Here is a 19,749-nt window from a genome sequence, read left to right as displayed (position 1 = left end):
AGAGAGAGAGAGAGAGAGAGAGAGAGAGAGAGCAAAGAGTTTCAGAATACGGGTCAACCTCAGTACATCCCATTGTATGAGCGTATTGTGGTATGTGTCCTTACTGTGTTTCTTTAAAGGTGTTTTGAGGAAAGCTAGTGTTGTTGTTGTTGTTGTTGTTGTTGTTGTTGTTGTTGTTGTTGTTGTGGTTGGTGTTGTTGTTGTTTTGCAACTGACAGAAACAGCTTTGTATTTCTATTCGTATATTCCATTGATTGTTAAGTTGTGTGTGTGTGTGTGTGTGTGTGTGTGTGTGTGTGTGTGTGTGTGTGTGTTTGTGTGTGAGTGATATAATCTGTCTGTCAGTCCGTGTATCTGCAGATCTATCCCTTTGTTCACATCTGGGTCTTTTCTCTCTTTTTTTTTCTGTCTAGCTTTTTTTATACGTCTGTCTGTAAATTTCTCTCGTTGACTTTTATTTTCTATTAATGTAACGTTTCCAGACTCTCTCTCTCTCTCTCTCTCTCTCTCTCTCTCTCTCTCTCTCTCTCTCTCCTCTCTCTCTCTCTCTCTCTCTCTCACCCCAAGCCATCGGCAGCAGCTGGCCGCCTCCCCTGCAGCCAATAGCGGCGAGAAGCGTCAAGCCACGCGGGGGATCGGCACAAAATTTCTTCCATTACACCAATATGGGATCCGACCCTCAATTTTTTATAGGTGTATTTTCACTCCTGGAGAAAGAGCGTAATAGTAGACGCGAACGAGCGCTCTTAACATAAATCTGAACTTCCCATTTCGTCGGATTGGGAAAGTTTCTTCTCGTAAATTCCTCCTTTTTTTTTATTGTGCCTGCTTTCAAAATGTTCACGTCACGATCGGCGTGACGCCCAAGCACACCATGTAGCGGAGAGCAGTGCAGGTGCGGGGCGGGCGGGTGAGTGAGGCGAGGAGGAGATTGAGTCGCTGATTGATTCAAGAGCCACTTTCATGGCGCCACACCAATAAAGGTCAGACTTGCCGCTGAACTACGAATAGGAGTAAATAAAAGCATTCATATCAAAACAAGGGGAGATAATAAAAATGAAGCACCTTCAGTTTAATCCAGAAGAAAGAGAGAAATAATAATAAAAAAAAACAACAAAAAATTAGCGAAACAACAACCTACAAAGTAACATCTTTAAAGATCAATATTTATGGAGGGAGCCACCCTCCTCCATAAAACGAAGCACCTGATGCCCAGGGGAGAAGGAAGCCTAAAACTTGAATCGCGAAGGGAGGAAAGGTGGTGTCTTCTCACACAACAATGGGACTGCTAATCCAACCTTCGCCCAGGAAATGCGACACAAACAAGTATTCCGAAACGCTTTGCTCTCTCTCATCACAACTATTTTCAAAGACAACAGGGTCCATTATTCGAGCTCAACGGTGTTTCCCGACATAAATAATACAAAATCTTTGCAAAACCTTCATTAGAATCATGGAAAAACACTCGAAAACCCCCCAACAACTTCCTCAAGAGTCTTTTAAAAATATTCAGGATGGACATCAAGACGTTTTGAGGATGCAGACCACAGTCATAGAGATGGAAGTGGATAGGCTTATCAATGTTGGCCCTCACAGAGCAGGAGGTAATCATGTGCACATCTGGCGTGGCGGAGCGCGGCGGGGTGTGGAGTATGGCAGGATGGTGAGGCGTGGTGTGGGGTGGCGTGGGAAGGCGTGGAGTGCGTGGCGGGGATCAGCGTCTTAATCCTTCATAGCTTTTTGTTCCGTTCGAGAAAAATTCTAGGGAACGTTCTTTGACTCTCCATCCTGACCAGAGAGAGAGAGAGAGAGAGAGAGAGAGAGAGAGAGAGAGAGAGGAGTAAATTGGACGAGGGAATGAAGGAGAAAAAGAGAAAACACGAGAGCAAGAAGCGGAAAGAGGAGAACAAGATGATGATTAAATGAACAAGAGCAAGGCAAAGGAGTGTGTAATTAAGCAATAAGACAATGAGGAGGAAAATAAAGGAAGAAGAGAGAGAGAGTGGCTTGAAGAAGAGGGAAAGTAAGCAAGAAGAAGAACAAGAAAAACAAGAACAAGAACAATAAGAAGATGATGATGATGATGATGATGATGATGATGATGATGATGATTTCACATGTGCTTGGACAAACTACAAGTATTTAAGCAGAGAGAGGAAGGAGCAGCTAACAAAGACAACAAAGATAGAGAGTAGAGGGGAGGCGCGAGGTAAGAGCAAGTCAACGTGTGAAGGGAGGGAGATGAGATGAGACGGAAGGTGGCAGAGGGTGACGGGCGACCTGTTGTCATTCATGGACTGCATACCCTTGAGCTCTTAACTAAACTTTCCTCACGTACTACATATAACGAAAACAAAAATTCCCCTTAAAACAATTCCTCTCATGGCAAATTAGGTTTGGGTGGCTTAGGTATATAATAAGTTAATTTTTCATGAGGAGAGAATGTTCGTGGTGGAGTTGATTTGTGTGGAATGTGAAGAGAGGCGGCCGTCATTGATACAATTGATGTGAGCGCAAATGAAGGCCTGAAACAAATGTACCTGCTGTATATATTTACTCCATCACGTCGACTCAGGCATAGGAATTTCGCCGCCTGGGAACAAGCAAACATATCAGCACTGTCACTAGGCGATCCTCTCACCTGCTGATTGGCTCAAGTATTCACGCTCTATGTTTTAACGTGCGGTGAATTGACTTTGTATTCCGACCACAGCCTTTAGTTATTTATGTGATGCCTGACACGTATAATGTAATGCCTTGTGTGTAAATAAAGGTTCAAATGAGAATGTTTAGTAATATTTAGTTATTTACATGATGCTGAGTATTTGTACATGTATAGCTTGTGTGTAAATAAAGGCACGGATAAGAATACAATGTTATTCATGATACCTAACTATCTGTACATGTATAACCCTGTGCCTTCAGTGTAAATCAAAGTTCGGGTAAGAATATAGAGTCAGTCTGTCACGCGCTTCAAAACAGACAGAAATGCATCAGTCAGTCAGTCACGTGTTTTCAAATGGCGAAATTCCAGTGCTAGGCTCGATGGAAGAACAATAAAGGCACGTCTAGCACTGTGTCTGATATTGTACTTTCATTTCCCAGGGATTGAGTGGTGATGAGCCTTCGTCTTTACTATCTGACTCTTTAAAATGAAATAGTGTACCTCATCACAAACAACCACGTAAAGGAATAAAGTGCCAACAGGTCTGCTACTTTTTGCTCTTCTCTTGTGTTTCCTTTGTCTGTGTGTGTGTGTGTGTGTGTGTGTGTGTGTGTGTGTGTGTGTGTGTGTGTGTGCAGTGCAATAAACAAAGTAATATAACAATTGTGTATGACCGAATGAAAGCTGGGCCACGTCGATTTGCTCTCTCTCTCTCTCTCTCTCTCTCTCTCTCTCTCTCTCTCTCTCTCTCTCTCTCTCTCTCTCTCTCTCTCTCTCTCTCTCTCAGTATTGGCATTTCAATAGACAAAACAAGGTCAAAGAAAATAAACAAAAAGAAAAACCTTTACATTACATTCCCTTATGAGTTGATGAAATAAGTCTCTCTCTCTCTCTCTCTCTCTCTCTCTCTCTCTCTCTCTCTCTCTCTCGACCCACGCCCCTCGACACCCAGCATAAAGCTTCCTTCACAATAACAGCTCCGAACAACAATACTCGAACCAATACAAAACTACCGCCTTCCCTACTGCCCGATGAAATAGAGAAGGTGGGTGGCGGCGGCGGTGGTGGTGGTAGTGAAGTGCAGTGCAGGAAGGAAAGGGTTCGCAAATCTTGTTTAATTAAGACTTCACGGGGAGGAATGACCCAGGACAAGTTCCACGAAGCTGATATGACCGCAGCAGGTGTGGCTGGCACAGGTGTGGCCGGCTGCCAGATGTGGAACTGCAGCGTAGAAACCGTATGTGTGCTGCTAGGATTTACATTAGGATGCTCTCCGACAGATGGGATACGACATACGACAAGAGGGCTAAGGGAGAATGTACATTACGAGGCGCATGTGAGTGAAGCATTGAGGATAAGGTGAAGGGTGGAAATAAAGAGTTAAGGGAGAATGAACGAAGGATAGTAAAAAATTAAGGAAAAATGTACTAAGAGTAGTAAAGAATTAAAGGAGAATGTACGAGGCTCATAAGAGAGAATGTACGAGGCGCGTGTGAGTGAAGCATTGAGGATAAGGTGGAGGGTGGAAATAAAGAGTTGTAATTGAGATGCTGCTGCCAAGGATAACATTCTCAGACGTTTTCAGCGTTTTATCTTGACTACTTTCAACAAGTTTCGGTGAAGGTTATTGGTGTGTAAAGGTGTTTTCAAGATTCCACTGACAGTTAACAAGCATTCTGCAGCATCAGTGGAGAAGAAAATTAAACATTCATCAGAATCGAATTGATTGTGTCTGACATTTAAAAAAAAAAATACTCCTAACGAGAACACAGAACGTTTCAAAATACGGTCTTAAAGCGACACATTCTCAAACATTTCAGTGTCATATCTCAACTGCTTCTAACACGTTTTTTAGTGAAAATTAGTGGCATTTTAAGCTTGTTTTCGTGATGAAACGGATGGCTTAACAAGGATCCTGCCCCATCAATAGTGAAAAATAGCACCCATGAGATCTCAACAAGGTAATCATCTCTATGGCCTGAAACGTTTCAAAATGCTTGCCTGAATCGAGAATTTTCCTCCACACGCCTAAGGGAATACATGTTGGTAGTTGGACAAGATTTACTGTATGGCGAGAATACTTGAGCACAATGTATACGCGGGGCTGTTGTCATCGGCGTCTCATGGAGGGCAAGGCGGAGTTACAGAGCATAAGTAAAGTCCACTGTGTACTTAAGCCTTTGACTGCCACTTGGTACACCTTTCCCTAGCTACCAATAACTCTGAGATATCTTTACTTGTTCTACTGCCACATCCAATCTCTGAACTGGGAAGAAACTGCAAAATGTATTCTTTTTCATCGCTAACTTTCTTTTAGATGCTTAAAAAGACTTCACGCATTGCTTCTGGTGCTGCTAATTGTTTCATGTTGCAGTGAAAGGGTTAAAGCTGCTCAACTACACATCTGATCTACAGGAGAGGAGAGCCAGAAAGGATTATGACCGCACCAATGAACTATCCAGTAGTTCGGGGAGAGGCAGTGTGCTGGATGGACAAAACTCACTATTTTACCTACATGACTTTGAAATACGAAACACGAATTTGCTCTTTCATTTATTCAGGTTTTTTGAGATTAGGACTCATGAGGGTATTTTGTGCAGCTGTTTATTTACCTTTTTTTTTCTTTTATTCTACTCTTGTATTTATTATTTTTTTCTCATTTATTAATTAATAAATTTGTTTATTTATTTTATTATATTTGATATTTTATTTACTTATTTGCATTTTCTTATTCATCTATTCATATTAATTCATTCATTTATCTATCTTTTTTATTTTATTTTACTTACTTACCTTTCTGTGTATGTGTGTGTGTGTGTGTGTGTGTGTGTGTACGATAGAAAGGAAGGCATGTTAATATTGGCCACAGCTCGTCCTGTTCTTGAAGGCCTGCTGGTCCTCGCTGGTGTTCCCCCTGACCCAAGCTGAAGGTGAAGGCGGAGTATGTGGACGACACGTGAATGATATTGAACTACTTGATGGTAGACTGAAGCTCAGCCCTTCTGGAACGGCTTGGGTCCAAATCCACCACTGGGTACACTAAAGACTCGGTCCGCGCTTTAATAACTAACTTTGACGTGGTTGACTTGAAAGAAATCATTGTTTTATACTCCCAAACTAATCAGAACTTAAGTACACTGCAACTGATACCAAACCCAGGAAGCACTTTATCATGTAATACTACGTAAAAACATATCTCCGTCGATTTTTTGTCTTCAATCCTGATTTAAGACGGTTTGTCCACTCCCATAGTCTCACTGTTCACATGTATTGGCACTTGTGGTTAAGGTTGGACTGTCAAAGAAGAGGCATCCTTTAGACCAGCCCTTTTACTAATGTTAAAATGACTGTACCATGATAAAGACAAAAGTTGAAATACAAAAGACGGTATACGAGAAGTGGAATGCATGAGTACATCAGTTGATCAAAATAATAAAGCAGAAAGCAGACACACAAAAGCTGCTTACAGAGCAAAGAGAGGTAGGAAGGTTGTGAGGAAAGTTTTAAGGAAAGTTACGTGAAATGAAGGGGAATGTTTGTAGGAAAAACAGACCAGTTGATGAGAGGAGGAGAGGGAGAGAATATACAAACACTTTGGGTTCGAGAAAAGAAAAAAATATATAGATTTGAAGCTTGTGTGAAAATTTCCAGAAAGTATTTGACAAGTAAATTAGTTACGTTGCAGAAGCAGCTGCAAATTCACGAAATGGGAGAACATCTGGTATGAGCGGCAGGAAGACAGTAAACACATTACGTAATGCAGTAATTACGTGGCTCACATTCTTAAACGCTTCTCTCTCTCATTAAAACTATTTCCAAAGGCGACAGAGATAATCAGCCATGCAATTTTGAGTATCTTCCTAATGATAATACAGAATCCTCTTTACATTATAACTAAAATTGTAAAAAACACCCTTGAAAATCTTAAATAACTTCCACTAGAGGCTGTTAAATTTAATGTAAGGATTGGACGAGGAAATGTTTGGGAATACGGTCTTATAAAACATGAGTGAAAGCAAGACAGATAAAGGGGAAGGGGGACGGATAGACAGTTTATCCACTAATATTGTTCCGCGCCAGTGTTGTATGACGAGTGATGTCTCCATAACATTTTTAATCTTTTCGTGGGGTGAAGTGGTGAGCGGCTAAAAGTTACGGGTTATTGGTCAGGGGCCAGATATGAAGCATGATATAAAGAGAAAACGGGAGGAGAGTCCGTTATTGTCTACGGGGGACACAACAAATGAAAAAATAAGAAAAACTACAACATTTACCCTCGGAATTTGTAAAGGTGTTTTGACAGAGTGTTTACTCATAGATGTGGCAAAGAGTAAACTTATGTACCAAAGGCAGAGGTTCAAGTGGTGCTGAGAGAGTCATGAATAATGTAACACTGGAGCGAGGGCAGAAGGGGTGAATTTCAATTACAATATTTTAGTGTGCAGACAGTGAGGCAGCGAGCGCAATGGAGACAGAGGCGAGACAGCGGACAGAAGACTAAACAAAGATGGGGATGTTTAAGGAGGTGCACTAACGATTGTGTTAATTATGCCCTATGTAGTATGTAGATTGCTAGAAGGAAACGATTAGGTGAATGTTTGAATGTTCTGGACAGGTGACAGAAATAGGAAGAATACCAAAGCAAAACCAAAATAAATGCATAAAGAGTCAAACAGAAATATGGCAAAAATAAAGAAAGATAATTATAAATATAACAGTAAAATAAATGCAAACGGGTCTCTATCAAAAATATGGTAAGAATCAGGAAGAAAATCATAAGATATAATGAAATAACAAGAAAAATAAGTTCATAATGATCTCAAACAGAAGGAATGAAGCTTGAGAGGGAGACAGGCAGCCGATAAGAGGTGGTGTTTCGGGAATATTGGATCAGAGGTAACAAAACTACTAACAAGGTGACTGACGTGTGTAAACGAGACAGATAATAATAAATAAAATAATGGATTCAAGCCTGAAAAACTCAAATTAAAAAAAAAAAAATAGGAATGAACTGGTTCTCAAATATAGTAGATGAATGCAATAGACTGAGTAATCAGGTTTTTACTGCTGAATCATTAGGGAGGTTTTAAAAAAGATTAGACAAATTTCTGGAAGAGGATAACAGGTGGAAATAGGTAGGTGTGTTTCATATAGAGATTGTCACGTGTAGGCCTAGCGTTTTCTTCAGCTTCCCTTATTTTCTTGTGTTCTCATGCTCTTAGAACTGAAACATAAGGTCAAAGCAAGTACTGATCTACCGCAGCGGAAAAAATAAATAAATAGATAGATAAAATAAAATCAAGTAAATTTGATAAGGTATGCGCAGCTGATAAAATGGATGTGCATGGAGACCTGTTCTTTCTTTGACTATGCTGGAAGTGGGAGGATGGGGGAGACGATGGTGTGCTTGTATATATAAATATTCGTGTTCGAGATGTTTATGAATGAATGAATCTCCTGGTGCTGTTGATTCAGTTAGTGCTGTTTGTTGGTTTAAAGGGAAAGGAAAAGTTCGGTTCATAATGGAATACAGATGAAAAATAAAATAGAATAAATTACCTCATTGATATATGAGATGAAAGCGAACACCAAAATGAAAATAAAAATGGAAAATCACGCAGAAATAAATAAAACATATATGATAAAAAAGTCATAATAGAATAAAGGTTAATATTAAAGAGAATCTCAATTAAACAAAAAGCAGTATGAAAGGGAAAAATTCATAAAAATATTTTTCAAACAATTTATTGGAATTCAAAATAGATTCTGAAAGAAAAAAAAACAATTTATATCAAAAGATAAACGAAAATAGAAAGAAATATTCAAAAAACACACGAAGAAAAAAATAAAAGAACAAGGAGGAGAAAAAAATACATATATCGTCATAAGAAAAATAAATAATATGCACAAAGGATGAAAGCACAAAGTCTGAAAAAAAAAAAAAAGTAGTGAGAACTCGAGCAAAAGACGAGTATGTACGCCTGTCCATCCACGTGAAGGCATTGTTCAGTCTTTTATCGCTCCTCTTGTTTTGTACCTCCATTGTTGTGTATCCAATGAATGCGTACGTATTGTATATCAGATAAATAAATAAATGTATGCGTTACCTTCTCTCTCTCTCTCTCTCTCTCTCTCTCTCTCTCTCTCTCTCTCTCTCTCTCTCTCTCTCTCTCTCTCTCTCTCTCTCTCTCTCTCTCTCCTTACAAAGCATCGCCTCCGTCATATACTGGTGTGTGCAACTCTCCGCCAGGACCAGCACCAGCGTCGCCTTTCACGCCACATCAGTATTGGACAAAACACTTCACTTCGTGACAATGTATTCGTTAGGACTGCCGGAGAGAGAGAGAGAGAGAGAGAGAGAGAGAGAGAGAGAGAGAGAGAGAGAGAGAGAGAGAGAGAGAGAGAGAATTTTGTTTGAGTGTTTCAGAGAGTGAGTGTGATTGATGCAGGGAGCTTCAAAAGATGGGTTATGTAAGAATAAAAGTCAAGGAAAACAAAAGAAAGGCAAAAAAACGGCTAGCATACTCGTACCATTCCTTTCCCATTTTCCCCCTCATCATTCCTGCCACCCTCGCGTCCCGCCGTCACTCGGGCAGCCAGTCGCCCTTAAACGCACAACTGGTAAGTATAATCGCCAGTGAGCAGTAACTCAGGTTCATACACCGGAGCCATTCATCTCGCTGTCCTCCATCTCTCACTCCCAAGCTGTAGAAATGGCCGGATCAGCCTTGTGGATTTAAAAACTTTTCTCTAAGATTACCGATACATAAATCATGAAAAGTAAGAGAATAATATTAATATAAAAAGTGTATATCAATCAAAAAGTGAGTTTTTAGTGTCTTGATTTTTTTAAGTGAAATATGGTTATACACCACTTTTAGAAAGTCAAAAGAATATTTTACATATGTATAATGGTTCTTCTTTAGATAAAGAACATATACCAATTACAAGAGGAAAATTCTTAAAATGATTTTTTCACTTTTTAACGAATGTCCGTACCTGTAAATAAAAAATGAAAAAGATTTGCAATTAAAAATTTTCTTCTGACATTACAGATGCACAAATCATGAAAAGTAAAAGAAGAATATTATTTTTTGTATCTTTGCTAAAAAGCTCAAAATTTTCAGTTCAAAGATTTTCTTCTGGTAATTCGGATGTGTTCCTTACTTAAAGAAGAACCATTGTACATGTGTATAATATTTTTTTTACTTTTTACTTGTGTGTAATCATATTTCACTCGTAAAAGAAAATAAATAAATAAATAAAAATAACACACTAAAAAGACACTGACTGATACATACTTTTTATATTAATATTCTTCTATCACATTTCATGATTTATGCATCTGTAATCTTAGAGGAAAATTTTTTATTGCTTTTTTTTGTGTGTGTACCTTTGTTAAAAAAAAAAAAAAAAAAAAAAAAAAAGTTGTAAATTTTTCAATTTAAGAGTTTTCTTCTGGTAACTGGATATAATCCTTACTTAAAGAGGAAGCATTGTACATATTTGAAATATTCCCTTAACTTCTTAGGAGCGGTGTGTAACCACATTTCACATTTATACAAAAATTAAGACACACAAATTTTTTTTTTTTTTATTGATATATACATTTTATACTTTTCATGATCTATGCATCTATAATCTTAGAGGAAAATTTTTAATTGCATTTTTTTAATAGGTTAAAGTTAAAAATTTTCAATTTAAAAATTTTCATCTGGTAATGGGGATATTTTCCTCTAAGGTCACAAATGCATAAATCATGAAAACTAATAGAAGAATTTTAATATAAAAGTATGTCTCAATGAAAAGTGTGTTTTTAGTGTCTTATTTATTTATTTATTTTTATAAATGTGAAATATGGTTACGCACCACTCCTAAGAAGTCAAAGGAATATTTCACATACCTATATATATATATATATATATATATATATATATATATATATATATATATATATATATATATATATATATATATATATATATATATATATATATATATATATATATATATATATATATATATATATATATATATATATATATATATATATATATATATATATATATATATATATATATATATATATATATATATATATATATATATATATATATATATATATATATATATATATATATATATATATATATATATATATAATGATTCTTCTTTAATTGAGGAACATACTCCAATTACCCGAAGAAATTTTCTAACTGAAAATTTTTCACTTTTTTTTTAACAAAGGCCCGTACCTGTACAAAAAATGCTAAATTTCTTGCAATTAATCTGGTGACGTGAGGAATGAATGCAGCTGCAATAATGGCCCTCGTCACCACACACCATAGACCTTGCGTGTCTGTTGCATGCGCCCCAGACACACACACACACACACACACACACACACACACAAGGCTTGACAAAACTGCAGCTCCCAATACTAGAGGAGTGACTAAAACGAGGTGACATGATCATAGCGTACAAATATGTAGATAGAAAAGAAAATATACAAATCACCGATTTTTAATACCACAGCAATGAACACTACGAGGGAACAGTAAGAAAGAGAAAAAAGAAAAAAAGAGCGAAGAAAGCTGTGAGGAAATATAGCTTTCCTGACAGAGCAATCAGCCAATAGAATGCACTTACCGACAAAGTTGTGTGTGCAAGGAACATTCATAACATTACAAATTTATTCTGAAACACGAGACATTACAAGATTGACTCAATCCTGTTAAAATACAATTCGGTGAGAACATACATACTAGAATATTAGACCATAAAGGAAGCTGCAAGGAACCAGTGGCCTTAAACGCGGCAATCCATGTATGAAACCTGCACACTTGCATATATCCACCTACCATCCTTATCATGAATTACTGAAGTCTACTTTTAAAACCTCCCTATTTGACACGGCACTAATAATCTGATTACTGAGTCTATTCTAGTCATCGGCCACTCTATTTGAGAACCATTTTATATGACCTTTGTCACACACACTGACACACACACACACACACACACACACACACACACACACACACACACACACACACACACACACACACACACACACACACACACACGTCGTTACCCCTCCTTCACGGTCATCAACACATACACACTTACAAACAGAGAAACAGAATGGGATAAAATATCAGTGTTGTTGTCTTGCAGTGGTCAACTGCTTGACTTTCCAGACACGGCAGGACGCTTCTCCCTACAGTCCAGGAATGCAAGTACGCCTCCATAAACCCTTCCTTCCTCCTTCCATTCTTGTCCTCTTGCCTTTCTCCCCTCTCTCCTCCTTTACTTCCTTTCCTTCTGTACCCTGTACCGTGCTGCCGCTGGTGCTTCTTATGTGTACCGTGTGCGGTACGTTGTCCTCCCATCTTGCTTCCTACAGGATGGAGATACGGGGTGAAGGTATCACATCTTGTAGTTCACCATTTATTCTATATATAGAATACAGGATGCGTTGAGGTGATAATTGGTAAAAGGTGTGAGTCCAGGTGTTTCCCCAGGGGACCGACACACCTAGGAAATCAGGTGATGTGAATGGGCGAGGAGCACCCACATGGCTATATGCGTCCACGTGGTCGTGTGCATAAAGTATATATAACTATGTATTTCCATCACCGCTTTCAGGTCGCCGTGAGAGAAGGCCGCCGCGCCTACCATGGCTGCGTGCACTCCTCTCTTCTCCTTAGCGAGGGACGAGGCGTGCAGGTAGTCGTGCTCGTCCCTTAAGCCACCAGATTAAACCCAAAGACACGTCCTCGTGATGTTGATTAAATGGAAGCCTGCTAAATGAAGCCCCGCACGCCCTTCACTTGTGGCAGTGTTGCTGTCTATGTCTGTCTGTCTGTCTAGCTGGCTGGCTGGCTGGTCTCTCTCTCTCTCTCTCTCTCTCTCTCTCTCTCTCTCTCTCTCTCTCTCTCTCTCTCTCTCTCTCTCTCTCTCTCTCTCTCTCACTCTGTGTTCGCCTCTAGCTTTCCAAAGCTTCAAAAATACCACTCCAGCTAATAGTTTTACATACACATGCAATTAACTCTCTCTCTCTCTCTCTCTCTCTCTCTCTCTCTCTCTCTCTCTCTCTCTCTCTCTCTCTCTCTCTCTCTCTCTCTCTCTCTCTCTCTCTCTCTCTCTCTCTCTCTCTCTCTCTCTCTCTCTCTCTCTGTGTGTGTGTGTGTGTGTGTGTGTGTGTGTGTGTGTGTCAACGCTGAATCAAAAGGAAATCCCTGGAGTGGTACAAATTGTCTTCGATGAATTTTTCTTTTCTCTCAATCGCCGTAGTAATTAAATAAACACAAACTAATATTTTACTCTTCTCCCTCGTCCTCACACTCTCCCCAAGCACCACTCCTCCCCGGACATGCATTCTTTTCAAATCTCTCCTCCCACGCGGACTAGAGTGTTCATTATTTTGGAAAAGGTTCGCTATGTATTCAGCACATCTATTTTTTTTTTCTTTGTTTTTCTTTCAGCGCTCAAAGGTGTTAAGGATCGTGGCTCCATCGTAACTCTGGCACTGTTCACGTGTTTGTCTTTCTTCTCTTGGTGTGTTTTTTGAGCACCTCTGGCACAGCAAAGTGGAATATTCCGGGGACAGGGTCCTTAAACGTTTCAGCGCCTTATCTAGATTATCACTACTTTTAACCTGCTGCAGTGGACGTTGTTCGGATTTTCAAGTGTGTGTTCATGATTCTAGTGATAGTCTGATAAGAATAAACCACTCCAACTCTCTCTCTCTCTCTCTCTCTCTCTCTCTCTCTCTCTCTCTCTCTCTCTCTCTCTCTCTCTCTATCTCTCTCTCTCTCTCTGTCTCTCTCTTGTCCCTTAAGACCACCTTTGATTCAATTGGTTCTCTCTTCGTTACAGTTCTGCTTCATCCGTTCCTCCTTGATCTTCCCGCCAACCCCTTCCTCATCTTTGTTTCTTCTCCTTTCATCTCCGCCTTCGCCTTACCTTCCTTTCCTTTCCCTTCCTCCCCTCTTGTTCCCTCCCCTCTTGCTTCTCCTCCTTCTCCTGCTCCTCATCTCTCTTTCCCCTCCCTTACGTTACCACATTCGCCATTCAGAGCAAAGAGATGAGTCTCTCTTAACACAGTCAACGAGTGTGGAGAAAGGGAGAATTAGAGACCTGGCTCTCTCTCTCTCTCTCTCTCTCTCTCTCTCTCTCTCTCTCTCTCTCTCTCTCTCTCTCTCTCTCTCTCTCTCTCTCTCATCCTTGCACCAGCCCGCCCCTCGCACGCCCCAGCCGGTGATCCACTAAATGATATTACTAACACAGCTGCTCTCTACCCTCCTCCAGCCATCATGGTGAGGCTACTACAGTTGGTAGGCGCCACACGTGATTCTCTCTCTCTCTCTCTCTCTCTCTCTCTCTCTCTCTCTCTCTCTCTTGCTCAATCGCTCTGTCTATCTATCCACCTATCTATCTAAACACTCACGCATACGCACAAACGTTAATATCTTTCCTGAATATCTGGTGAAAATTGAAGGTCCCTCTATCACAATCATCGTCAGACGCAGGACTGTATTCTCAAACGTTTTGTCGCTATTTCTCGGTTAATTTTAATCGGCAGAAAATGGATACAAGACTGAAAATTCTGGCCTTGTTCCCAGGGACTAATATTATCTGAGGAATGTTTTATCGTATTACTATTATTTTTTTTTTTTCTTATGATTATGAAACTTGTTGATTTTTTTTACTCAGAGTTTCTCACTTGAATGAAAGAAAGAAAGGCAATACAAGACGTGTTTTCCGCGCCATGGCTCAGTGCTGTGTGAGACATTTGGTGGCAAGCGGTTCTACCAAGTCGCCGATTGTGTCACCGAGAGGCTAAGTAACTTATTACATACTTAGGAGCCTTCTTCACCAAGGATCTCTACCAGCGCATCTTTCTCTGTTTTCTGCTGTGGTGATGCGGAATCCAGTTCTCAAACCTTTCCGCGTCCTCAATCGATTTGTTATATCAGTTATTCGTAGTCATAAGGAATTTTAACGGCATTTTCAAGGTTTTAGTGGTAGTTTAATAAAGATTCCGCATCATAAACGGGGAAAAAGACGCACGAAAATACGAGTAAGTATTTTAACAGCCCTTGAGACTAGTCCTTATGAGAGTCCAAAACGTTTCAAAATGAGGGGAGCGGTGACGTTCGGCGGCACCAATGGATGTCATAATGGTTCCCAACACTGCCTCTGACCTACCACCATCACCGGCCACTGCTGTTGGTGATTACGAGAGCCTCAACATGACGTTCACGCAATCCACCGGCCGAGAAACAATATATTTTCGTTTTTCCGTCCCGGTACGCACGGAACAATGTTTGGGCACCGATCAGACTTGTACTCTAATCCTGCGAGAATACTGACTCGATGCTCTAAAGTGAGATTTTCCTCTAGAGATTTTCCGAATCGTTACACGTTGCCGTCTCTCTCTCTCTCTCTCTCTCTCTCTCTCTCTCTCTCTCTCTCTCTCTCTCTCTGAATGGTGCGGTGAGCACGAGTGAAGCTGCGACAGGCTGTTGCAACACTTTTTCGCAGCCCTTCACAATTTGCTGTTGCGTTCTTGTTCAAGCAAAAACTACATGGAATGTTGACTGCCTTAACAAATTTCGACATGTATCCTCTTTCTTTTTTTACTTTTCCTTTATTACTTCTTTGCCGTGTCAGACGCGATCCTGCATCGAGACTTTTTACTAACACAATGGACTGAACAAAAACCTGCGCTACGTAAAACTGAACACTTGAATGGTACCCATATAATAATAATAAAAAAAAAACACTACTACTACACACACACACACACACACACACACACACACACACACACACACACACACACACACACGTTCCATTCCGCACGTTTCAAGAATAAAATCTGGCAATACAAACCAATCTTCAAGAGAAAATAGCTACACAGAAAAGATAAGCTTTAGCAGTTTCATTAAGTTTTCAATTTTTAAGTGCTAGGTATTCATTTAAATGATTTCAAGACCCCCTTTAACAATACTGACGCCTTTCCAAGTCTACATAATCTTTTTGTCACAGCCACTTCAATGCCAAACATTTATCTAGTACTTCATTAAAAATAAATAAAATAAAATAAACAAATAAATAAAAATCATTGACTGACAGCTATTAATCACACCTGCGGTACACAACTTTACGCAAACTACAGGCCACACTTCCCAACACTGCTGTAGTGGAAAGCATAAATACATTTACGCATGCACGCACACAGGCTCGGGTATTTAGCGTCACTGAGAAAGAATAACAGTACGGCAAATTTTTACTGTATCATAATAAAACATCATGATATGGCACCATACCAAGGCACCGTAAGAAGACACGATAACAAGGGACCATAAGAAGACACAATAACAAGGCACCATAACAAGGCCCCATAACAAGGCACCACGAGACGACACAATGGTAAGGCTCCATAACAAGGCACCATAAAAAGACACAATAACAAGGCCCCATAAGAATGCACCATAATACGTAAATCACCATAACAAGACACCATAACAAGGCGCGTAGAATACAGTTAGGTAACCATTAACCGACACTACCAAATATCTCGTGAACTATAACTTAAGACTAAAAAAAAAAAAAACGTACGTAACACCATTGTAACTTTACTTCATATGTTACGTTATTCATAACCTCATATGACTTCTAAATGAACTCTGAATTATTACTCTCTCGATGTGATATTTAATTTTTTTTTTTTTTTTTTTTTTGTTCATAGCATAAAATGTGTGTAACTTTATGTACATGATGCATTGTAGAGCAAGAGATCACGCCTGGTGGCATCAGTGAAGGCTGAATCTAACCCTGTCCGATGCACTAAACTGCAGTCTGAGATCAACACTTTAGCAGATACTTTTGTCTCGTGTCGCTATTTTGCTTCCGAATTTCCCTGTAACCAATTCAAGTTTTAAACAGTCTCATAACCATGGAAATGACGTTGGGGATTAGCAGGTTATGAGCCTATGACTATAAGGCAGCCTAAGTACCACTCTTACATGTCAGGCATCATAATGTATGTAGTTTTATAATTGTCACATGCGCACACACGCGCACACATACACATTTCTCTCATAAGTGTGTGTGTGTGTGTGTGTGTGTGTGTGTGTGTGTGTGTGTGTGTTTGTTGCATTACGTTGCAATATGGTTGCATGTTGTGTGAGAAGGAGCGTGCGTGGCTGTGCATGGGTGAATGGGCAGGAGAGTGTTGTTGTGTATACGTATAAGAGTGTGGGCAGAAACGTTTAAAGCTGGGCGTAATGACATGTTTACACCTGCAATATATTCACCGCTACGCCTTACTTCACACAAGTTAGCGCAGTACCATCCTTCCCCTATCCCTCACACAGGTAACACGCTTTTTTTTTTTTATGTAAGAGGGCCACTGGCCAAGGGCAACAAAAATTTGAATAAAAAAAAGGCTCACTTAAATGCCAGTTCCGAGAGCAATGACAAGTAGAATGATCAAATAATAAGAGTTATTTCCATGCACCACACAAGTAACACACGAAGTCACCTACACACACGTAACACAGTAACAGTCACGGTCATGTTTCACACAAGTAACACAGTAAGTCATTTCCATACATCCTACAAGCAACACAGTAACACAGTCACTACCATGCCACACGCAACACAGTAAGAGCCACCACCATGCATGACGCAGATAGAGCAGTCATTATCACGCTTTATACAGATAACACAATCCCTCTGCATAGGTAACACTCACGCGTGTGTCCAGGCAAAAAGGCAGCAGGAGTGGCCTTTGAAGCGTAGCTCGGGGTCACTTGGTGAATAGCGGCGTGACCCTGGAGGAGCACCAGGGTCGCGAAAAGGAGCAAGGGCAGCATGGGGCCAGATACGGTGTCTTCATCTCCCTGCCATGCAAGATATGGTTAGTTCTCCCTTCCTGCACATCCACAATTAAGGACAAACATCAGTTCGCTGTCGTCCAAAAGACTCTTCACTAAAATTCATTGTCGTTTTCAGTTATTTCAATTTTTATTTATTTATTTTATTTTATTTTTTAGTTTTTAGTTTCCTCACCAATTTAGGCAAAATATTTTTTAGCACTTGATTTTTTTGTCAAACAGTAAGAACTAGAATAGGATGCAAGTCAAAGAAATAGCACCAAAATATCATGTATCATCAATCAACATAACAGAGATTCATAAGAATCGGTTTTCTGAGCTTTGTCACCATTAACATTAAATTACAAAAGCGTTTTTCGTTGCTTTCGTGTTAAGAAAAACTAATTGGATCTAGCATAAACTAATTTGTTTCGTCTCGTCCAATACTACTTCAACGCCGCTTCTCACAAGCTCTTACACCACACAAAAAGGTGTGTGGAGGAGGCGTGCAAGGGCTCTTCACGTGTCAGATGCGAGTAACCCTCACGGTACGAGCGTCCATCGCAGCTCACGGCTTCTCGTCAAAAAGACACTTGGCCAGGATTGAAAGGAAAGAGCTTTGTTGATGGCAAGCTCGAAGCTCACGGCGGCGAGCATCGGGAAGCCAAGAGCGTGTCTCTTCCGCCCTTGGCTGAGTCTCCGCACGACAGCCTGTCTCCAGCCCCACTGGCCACGTGCTAAGCCGACCCGCACCGCGCTCGACCTCACCATCAGCCGCATGCGTCCTCCTCACTCCTCGCCATCATAGGACACCGAGCACGACCACCACGTGCTGCTTTTCACCTCATTCTCCGTCCCTCACACACACACACACACACACACACACACACACACACACACACAACATCGCTATCTCCACAAGCCAATTTCAACATGGTAATTACACGTAGCTATAAACTTATTACATGCTTGGTACAATAAAACACGTTCGCTCTTTTGCAGTCGCCTCAATAAAATACGTTTTTTTTTTTTCTTTAAGACAGTCACTGGCCAAGGACAACGAAAAGACCAAAAAGAAAAGTCCCACTGATGCAATCCCAAAAGAAAGGTCAAAAGGATCATCCAAAACTAGAGAACAGGTGTCTTGAAACCTCTTTTAAAAGAGTTAAGTCATGGGAAGGAGGATATACTAAACCAGGCAGGGAGTTCTATAGTCTAGAGTCTACTTCTTTTTTTAAGGTATAAAATAACACAAGTGGATAATTAATAATCATAATAACCAGTTGAGCAATACAGTCATAATATATATATATATATATATATATATATATATATATATATATATATATATATATATATATATATATATATATATATATATATATATATATATATATATATATATATATATATATATATATATATATATATATATATATATATTAATAAGTAGATGAGGCAACAAAATCCCCTCAAACTCATTGTTTTAACAACCGAGTCCTCGCGGTTTTCTACGAGCGACACGTGGACATAGGAAAGGTACTTTGTGAAAGAAAAGCAACACATTCAAGAAGCCAAAACCCTGACTTGGCTTGCTTGGTCCCAAGCCCAGTCAGCACTAAGCCCCTTATGAAGTGAACGAAAGAACTAAAATGTAAATAACATAGCCTTTCTACACCTACAGCTGGATCTTTCCAGTCTTTGCGATCTTTACATTAAGTATTAAGGGCCACGACCCTGCGATGACTACAATGACAGCAGCACGGGTCTCTTATCTAAATTTATTATCTACGATGTTGTAGATGGTCAACTCACTAAGGTTGTGGAAGCAGCCAAAGGCGGTGTATCCCTCATCATCACCCTCCCTGTTGATTATCTCCAACTTGGTCTTCAGGGTTGAAGCAGTCTTCTTACGTTTATCACCAGGTTCAGCTCTAGAACGCTTAGAGCCCATAGTTGTAAGAAATGTAAGTCAAGAACACAACGCAAGCTGTGAACGTTGTTCACCAACCCACGTCACATACATCATCTCTGAAACCCCGCTGTCGAACAGTTCGCATAAAAGTTATTTTTCTCGTATACTAAGAACACCTGACACTTTTAGGGTCATCGCATAAACGTGAATCTGCATAATCAGAGTACGCATGTAACGAGAACTAGATATATGTAGTAGGTTACAGTAGCTGTTAGTTTTTA

The 19,749-nt window shown here is 39.8% G+C and overlaps 1 long non-coding RNA gene across 1 annotated transcript in view; it reads right to left on the bottom strand.

The window, feature by feature from the left end:
- Positions 1 to 18,748, bottom strand: part of LOC135111322 (uncharacterized) — a 99,320-nt gene extending 80,572 nt beyond the window's left edge. The window contains exon 1 of the long non-coding RNA XR_010273699.1: positions 17,433 to 18,748. This is a non-coding gene — a long non-coding RNA (uncharacterized LOC135111322). The remainder of the gene's footprint in view (positions 1 to 17,432) is intronic.
- Between the last annotated feature and the right edge of the window lie 1,001 nt (positions 18,749 to 19,749).

The sequence above is a fragment of the Scylla paramamosain genome, chromosome 21 (assembly GCF_035594125.1).
Source record: "Scylla paramamosain isolate STU-SP2022 chromosome 21, ASM3559412v1, whole genome shotgun sequence".
In the NCBI taxonomy this organism is placed as follows: Eukaryota; Metazoa; Arthropoda; class Malacostraca; order Decapoda; family Portunidae; genus Scylla; species Scylla paramamosain.
The sequence above is the reverse complement of the archived record's forward strand: the minus strand, read 5'-3'. Positions and strand labels throughout refer to the sequence as shown.